Here is a 6197-nt window from a genome sequence, read left to right on the forward strand (position 1 = left end):
TTCTTTTATGTAAGTGGTGTTCCATGGTTTATTATGTACAATGTCTAGTGCATCAGTGCCATGTAACATGATTATTGAGCCCACATATGAAATAAGTAGAAAAATGCGAAGGTGATAAAATAAAATAAATTAGACTTTTAGAGAAAAATAACCTTTAAAAACTATGGTAGTAATTTATTTACTTGGAGATGTTTCGAGCAAACTCTCGTTTTCAAGCTAGAAACAAGCCTATTGGTTAATGACAATTACAGGAACATTTTGAAATGAAACAATACACGAAAACAGAATGTAACACAAGACAGAACTACGAGAATTAAATAGTACAGTAAAAACAATATAAAAAACTGTATTAAAATTATTAGAAATATAGAACAACTTTACATAGCAAAAAAAATAACTTAAACATTTTAAGTAATAAAAGAAGGATATTTAAATATATATATTAAGCTGCACCTTCGTTAATACGGAAAGAACTTAAACAACTCAATTTAAAAATTATTTCTTTTTCGATTGTAGTTCTTTGACTGGTGTTGGAAGGAGCATGACGTAAGGCAAGTACTGTAAATTGCTAAAGAGAATGATCAGCTTTGTTGAAGTGCCGAGCTGCAGGTTTATCTTGATCTTTAATCAAGATGCAATGTAAGTGTTCTCATGTACATTCAGCGAGCATTCGGCTGGTTTCTTCTATGTATATTTGGTCATAGTTGTTACAAATAATACAATAAACTAAACATTAAATAGGCTGTTTCCTCTCCAGAGAATAAGTAGCATTAGTTTGTGTAGTTATTTGTCAAAGGGTTATGAAGTACCAATGTTGTCTGCAATTATGGATGATTCGTAATCCAACCACATGCTGAAATGATCATCAGTTTGGTGTGTGAAGTGGAAGTAAACAATGCTAGTGAGTAAGCTATGGTTTTGTCCATTGCACCACATCTGAAAGTAGATATTCAGGTACCAACATGCTTGAGATTGCCAGTTGAGAATTGTGCAGACAAGCTAGACACAATGCAGTTGCAGTATTTTAGTGATTTGTTGGCAGAATATTCTAGCATATTTATTGAACCAGATGGCCAACTGGGTCGAACCACAGCCATACATTATCACCTAGACACAGATGATGCATATCTGATTGAACAGCTGCCATGCAGTTTCCTCTGGAGTATGAGGGAGGTCGCCAGAACTGAAATCCAGTGGATGTTAAAGGACACGATCATATAGCCTTCAGAGAGAGTACTTTGTTGTCTCCAGTAATAACTGTCAGGAAAAAGAAAGGTATGCCCAGGTCTGTAATGATTTTTTTGTGGGGTGAAAATTTGGTAAGTTGCATTGACACCTTTCTGTTACCACAATTGGATATACTGAAATGAGCCCATTAGTTCAGAACTTTAGATCTGACATATGGATAACAAGCCAAACTTGATGACGAGAGCAGACTCAAGAATACTTTTAGCACAAGAGATGGCTTGTGTGAGTTTCATATCATGCTATTCAGCCTATGTAACATGCCCGTAACCTTAATGAGGTTAATGGAGCTTACACTGAATGGGCTGCAATAGTAGAAATGCCTTTTCTATGTAAATAATGCCTTGGTGTTTGGTCACATATTTGAATATGTGGCTGAAAATGGCATTCTAACAGATAAAAAGTAGGATTGAAACTGAAACACAGAAAATGTGTGCTCGTGCACACAAAAATGGAATTTATTGGTCATATTGTGGTTAGAGAAGGAATTGCCATGGATCCTACCAAATAGCAGTGGTATGTTCTTGGCTTCAAACTGTGACCAAATGAAATATCTGCAGTTTCCTTGGTTTCATGTTGTATTACCAGCAGTTCATGGCCAGTTTTTTCAAAATGAACTCACCTTTATTGGCTCTTAATAAGTAGGAGATGTACTTCAGATAGAGTGAGTAATGTGAGCAAATTTTCCAATCCCTGAAATATGCGATTTAGTAGAAGCTCTGGTGTTGACATATTCATGACAGGATTGTGAATTCCTGCTAGACACCAAAGTCAATGATAGATGAAACAGTACAATATTATCACAATTACAGGACGAAGTAGAATGTGTAATAATGTATACTAATCGTATGCTTAAAGCACCTGAATGCAGATACTGTGTGGCAAAGAAAGAACTGCTTGAAATTTTGTCTTGTAAAACACTTCTGACACTACTTGTATGGCAGAAAGTTCATGGTTTGAGTGGGCCATCCAGCATTGAAATGATTGATCAGTTTAAAAACCAAAAAGGGATAATAGTATGCTGGGTAGCAGTGTTACATGATACGATTTAATCATACATTACCATTCATACTCACAACATGGAAATGAAAATGGATTGCAACACCATTTTGACTGTGTTTTCTAACTAACTATTAGCTACAACCTTGAGTTGTGCAAACTTTCAATGCATTAGTTATGATATCTACTAGCACTAACCACCTTACATTTTGTGATAATCAGTTGAAGATAACAACAATGTAGCATATACAGTGAATCGTGGACATCTTGGAAAGCAAAATTTGACATTTTCTTGCAATGACTGAGAGCTTGATCTAATGAGTATCCTACCTTCATGATCTGGGTTTCAGTCCCACCCATATCAGGTGGGAGGTTATTCTTGATGGTTCTGTAGACTGCCAGATCTGAATATCGTTTCCATATCTGGGGTTTCTCATCTAACATCCTGAGTAGCAAGATAAGAACTGTCAGCCCTCCTCATGACTGTAATGGAATAAGACAGTGTTTTCATCGTCACCTGATTCACATACCTATTTTTCTGACTCTTGAGAAAACGAGTTCACTACAGATTTATTGGTCTTTACAAGGGCAGCTGATTGACATGAACAAAACACTTGCATGTGGTCTATACTGCTGCATCTCATACATTCAAAGAATGACCCCTCGGATTACTAGAAAGAGGCCAGTTAAGATGAAGCCAAGAGCCTTGCATGCTTCTAACACGTACCAAAGCCACATCCAATCTCCACTTTGGTAGATTTTTCCTTCATGTCTTATCATAGCACCTTTTCTGATGTATAGCAGCCTTTCTTAGCTGTTAATGCACAAACTTGTGCATGCCAACTAATCTATACCTTAACTATTCCACAAATTCATGTGGACACTGTGACCATCCACTTTACAGGAAGCAAAATTTCTCAACCTAACATTAGTATATTTGGCAAACAACCTGTTGATCTTTGTTCAGTTGCACAACACGCCATCAATATAATATAAGAATTCATTAAAGTCAGTTCAATCTGGCTTAACAAACTTAGCAACATTGTTTTTAACAGGTTATTTCACACTTTCCACCAACCCATCAGGCTGTGGTTGATAAGATGAAGTTTGCATTTTCACTATACCCAAAACTTTACACAACTCTGAGAACAGTTGGCTGCTAAAGATTTGTCACTGATCTCTTTAGGTGCTCCAAACCATGTTATCCAGTCTGTGAATTACTTTCTGAGCTATTACGCACTTTCACAACAGAAGATATCCACAAGTATCGGCTTGCAGATGCTCAATTAACACAGTTTAGGGTAGTTTGTTCCAATAGATATGATCTTCTATAATAATAAAAGAGCGTGTCTGTGTGTGTGTAACCACCATAGCTCCAACAGAAAAAACCTAGAAACCTGAAATTTTGCACCCACACGAAGTTGACTCTGGGGTGCGCCCCTGGGTATTACTTATCTTATCCACGTGCATGCGCGCATGGTCATCTTTTTTTAATGAGACAAGATAACGAAAAACCAGATAGAAAAGAATTGCTTCTTTATATTACAATTAGAAATCACAGACAGACACGCATGTGCTGTCTGTATGTGTGTGACTGCCATAGCTCCAAGAAGAAAGAACCTGGAAACCTGAAATTTTTGCACCCATACTAGGTGGACCGGGTGTGTACCTGGGTATTACTTATCTTATCCATGTGTGTGCGTATCTTTGTAATGAGGCAAGGTGGCGAAAAACCACATAGAAAAGAAGTGGTTCCTTATATAACAATTTCTAATATATAGAAAAGCCAGTGCGTTTTTGTAACAATGCGTTCCAACAATGGCTTTTATGTCATATAGCTTAGCAACAAAGGTATATAAGTTATACTTTTATGCTAAAATGGGTTCAGAATACACACATTATCAACCTAATAACCCGAGCGAAGCCGGGTACTTTCGCTAGTCTATAATAATATAAGGGCGTGTCTGTGCATGTGTGACTGCCATAGCTCCAAGAGTAAAGAAACTATAAACCTGAAAGTTTGCACCCATACTAGGTAGACCCTGAGAGTGTGCACCTGGGTATTATTACTTATCTTATCCACGTGCGTGCTCACATGCGCGTGCACATATTTTAATGAGGCCAGCTAGCGAAAAAAACACAAATAAAAATAACTGGTTACTTATATAACAACTTCTAATATATAGAAAAGCCAGTGTATTTTGGTAACAATGTGTTCCAACAATGGCTTTTATGTCATGTTGCTTAGTAACAAAAGTATAACCTAATATTATTGTTAGTCTATGTTCTGAAAATATAAAATGAAATGTATAAATTACAAAATAGAAAAATATTTGTTGATTTCTTAATTTAGAGTCTCTCATGGATTAAATAAGTTTGTTTTTCATTATTTAAGTTTAAAATTGGATCGATATTTTTACTTTCATTATAAATTATATGTACTTGGATCTCGGCTAGATTATCTTACACTATGTATTTACTTTAGGCTTATTTATTAATTTCTTTAGAACATAATAACATTCACTACACTTAAAGTTTCAAGGCAACCCCCTTCACGACCCCCTTGCACCCCGTCACTAAATCGTAACAGTGGTGGTCAGCAAAATTCTTATTCTTGGCTAGGTGATGCTTTGCATGTGCCTATAAAGGTGCAGGGGTGTGAGTTCCTGGTTGACACAGGAGCTGCCACGACACTGGTTGACCTCAATGTGTATTAGACACTACAAGTGAAGCCATCATTTCAGCCAATTAACACTGATATTGTTCTGGTGAATAGTCATAAACAAGATGTGACTGGAGATGTACATTAACAACTAAATCTAGGTTATATCAACAACAGAATGAGGGTAGTTGTCTTTGACCTTAGTTCTGGCACTGGGATCCTAGAGATAGACATACTGTAGAAACTGGCAGTTAGTTTTGCTTGTGTACCAGGTGAAGTGCAATGCATTCGTGAGACCAGATGACTAATTGTGTCAAACATACCTCACCATCATTTAAGTATAGACGATGTGCATTTGATCAACCAACTGCTATGAAAACTTTCCTTGAGCACTAAGATACAGTGAATGTATTATAAATTATTCGCAGAGTGCAGGGTCATCTCCAGTAGTGTTTTTCAGGAAGAGGGAATATGTCAAAGTTCTTTGTTGACTTCAGACGGGTAAATGTAGTGACTCACATTGATCCTTTTCTGTAGACAGACATATTTCTGAATGCATTGGAAAGTGCCCAATGGTTCAACACTTTAGAGGTGGTATCTGAAAAATGGCATGTCAAATTGGATGACGAGGGTAGAGCTAAGATTGGTTTTACTACTTGAGGTAGCTTATATAAGTTTTGAATCATGCTATTTGACCTATGTAATGAACTTCCACTTTTGAGAGGCTAATGGAGTTTACACTGAAAGGGTTGCAATGAGAAAGATGGCTGTGGGTGTTTGATGATACCTTTCAATCTGCTGCTAAAAACCTGTGCATGTTATTTAAGCAGCTAAGAGAGGTAGGTTTAAAATCGAAACCAAGGAAGTATGCACAAATGTATAAAGAGGTAGAATTTTACAGTCATACTGTGGGCAGTGATGGAGTTTCTACTAATCCTGCAAAGATGATAGTAATGTGAGACTAACCTCAACCCATGACCAAACTATGGTTTTTACATTATATTAACAATGTTTCATAGCCACGTTTTCCAAAATTGCTCCAATGTTTTCTCCACTCACATAATCTGATACATATTATAAATGGAATGAGGAATGTGAACAAGTATACATGTTGCTAAAGCACACTTTAGTTGAAGCGCCAGTGTTAGCGTGTATCCACTACGGGAATGCAAGTTCTAGTTGCACACCAGTGTTATTAATAGTGGAATTGGAGCGAGGATTTTCACAATTGCAGGATGGAGTGGGGATGTGTAATTGTGCTATTTAGTCCTGTGCTCATTGCTACTGAATG

The sequence above is a fragment of the Limulus polyphemus genome, unplaced genomic scaffold, assembly GCF_000517525.1.
Source record: "Limulus polyphemus unplaced genomic scaffold, Limulus_polyphemus-2.1.2 Scaffold3344, whole genome shotgun sequence".
NCBI lineage: Eukaryota > Metazoa > Arthropoda > Merostomata > Xiphosura > Limulidae > Limulus > Limulus polyphemus.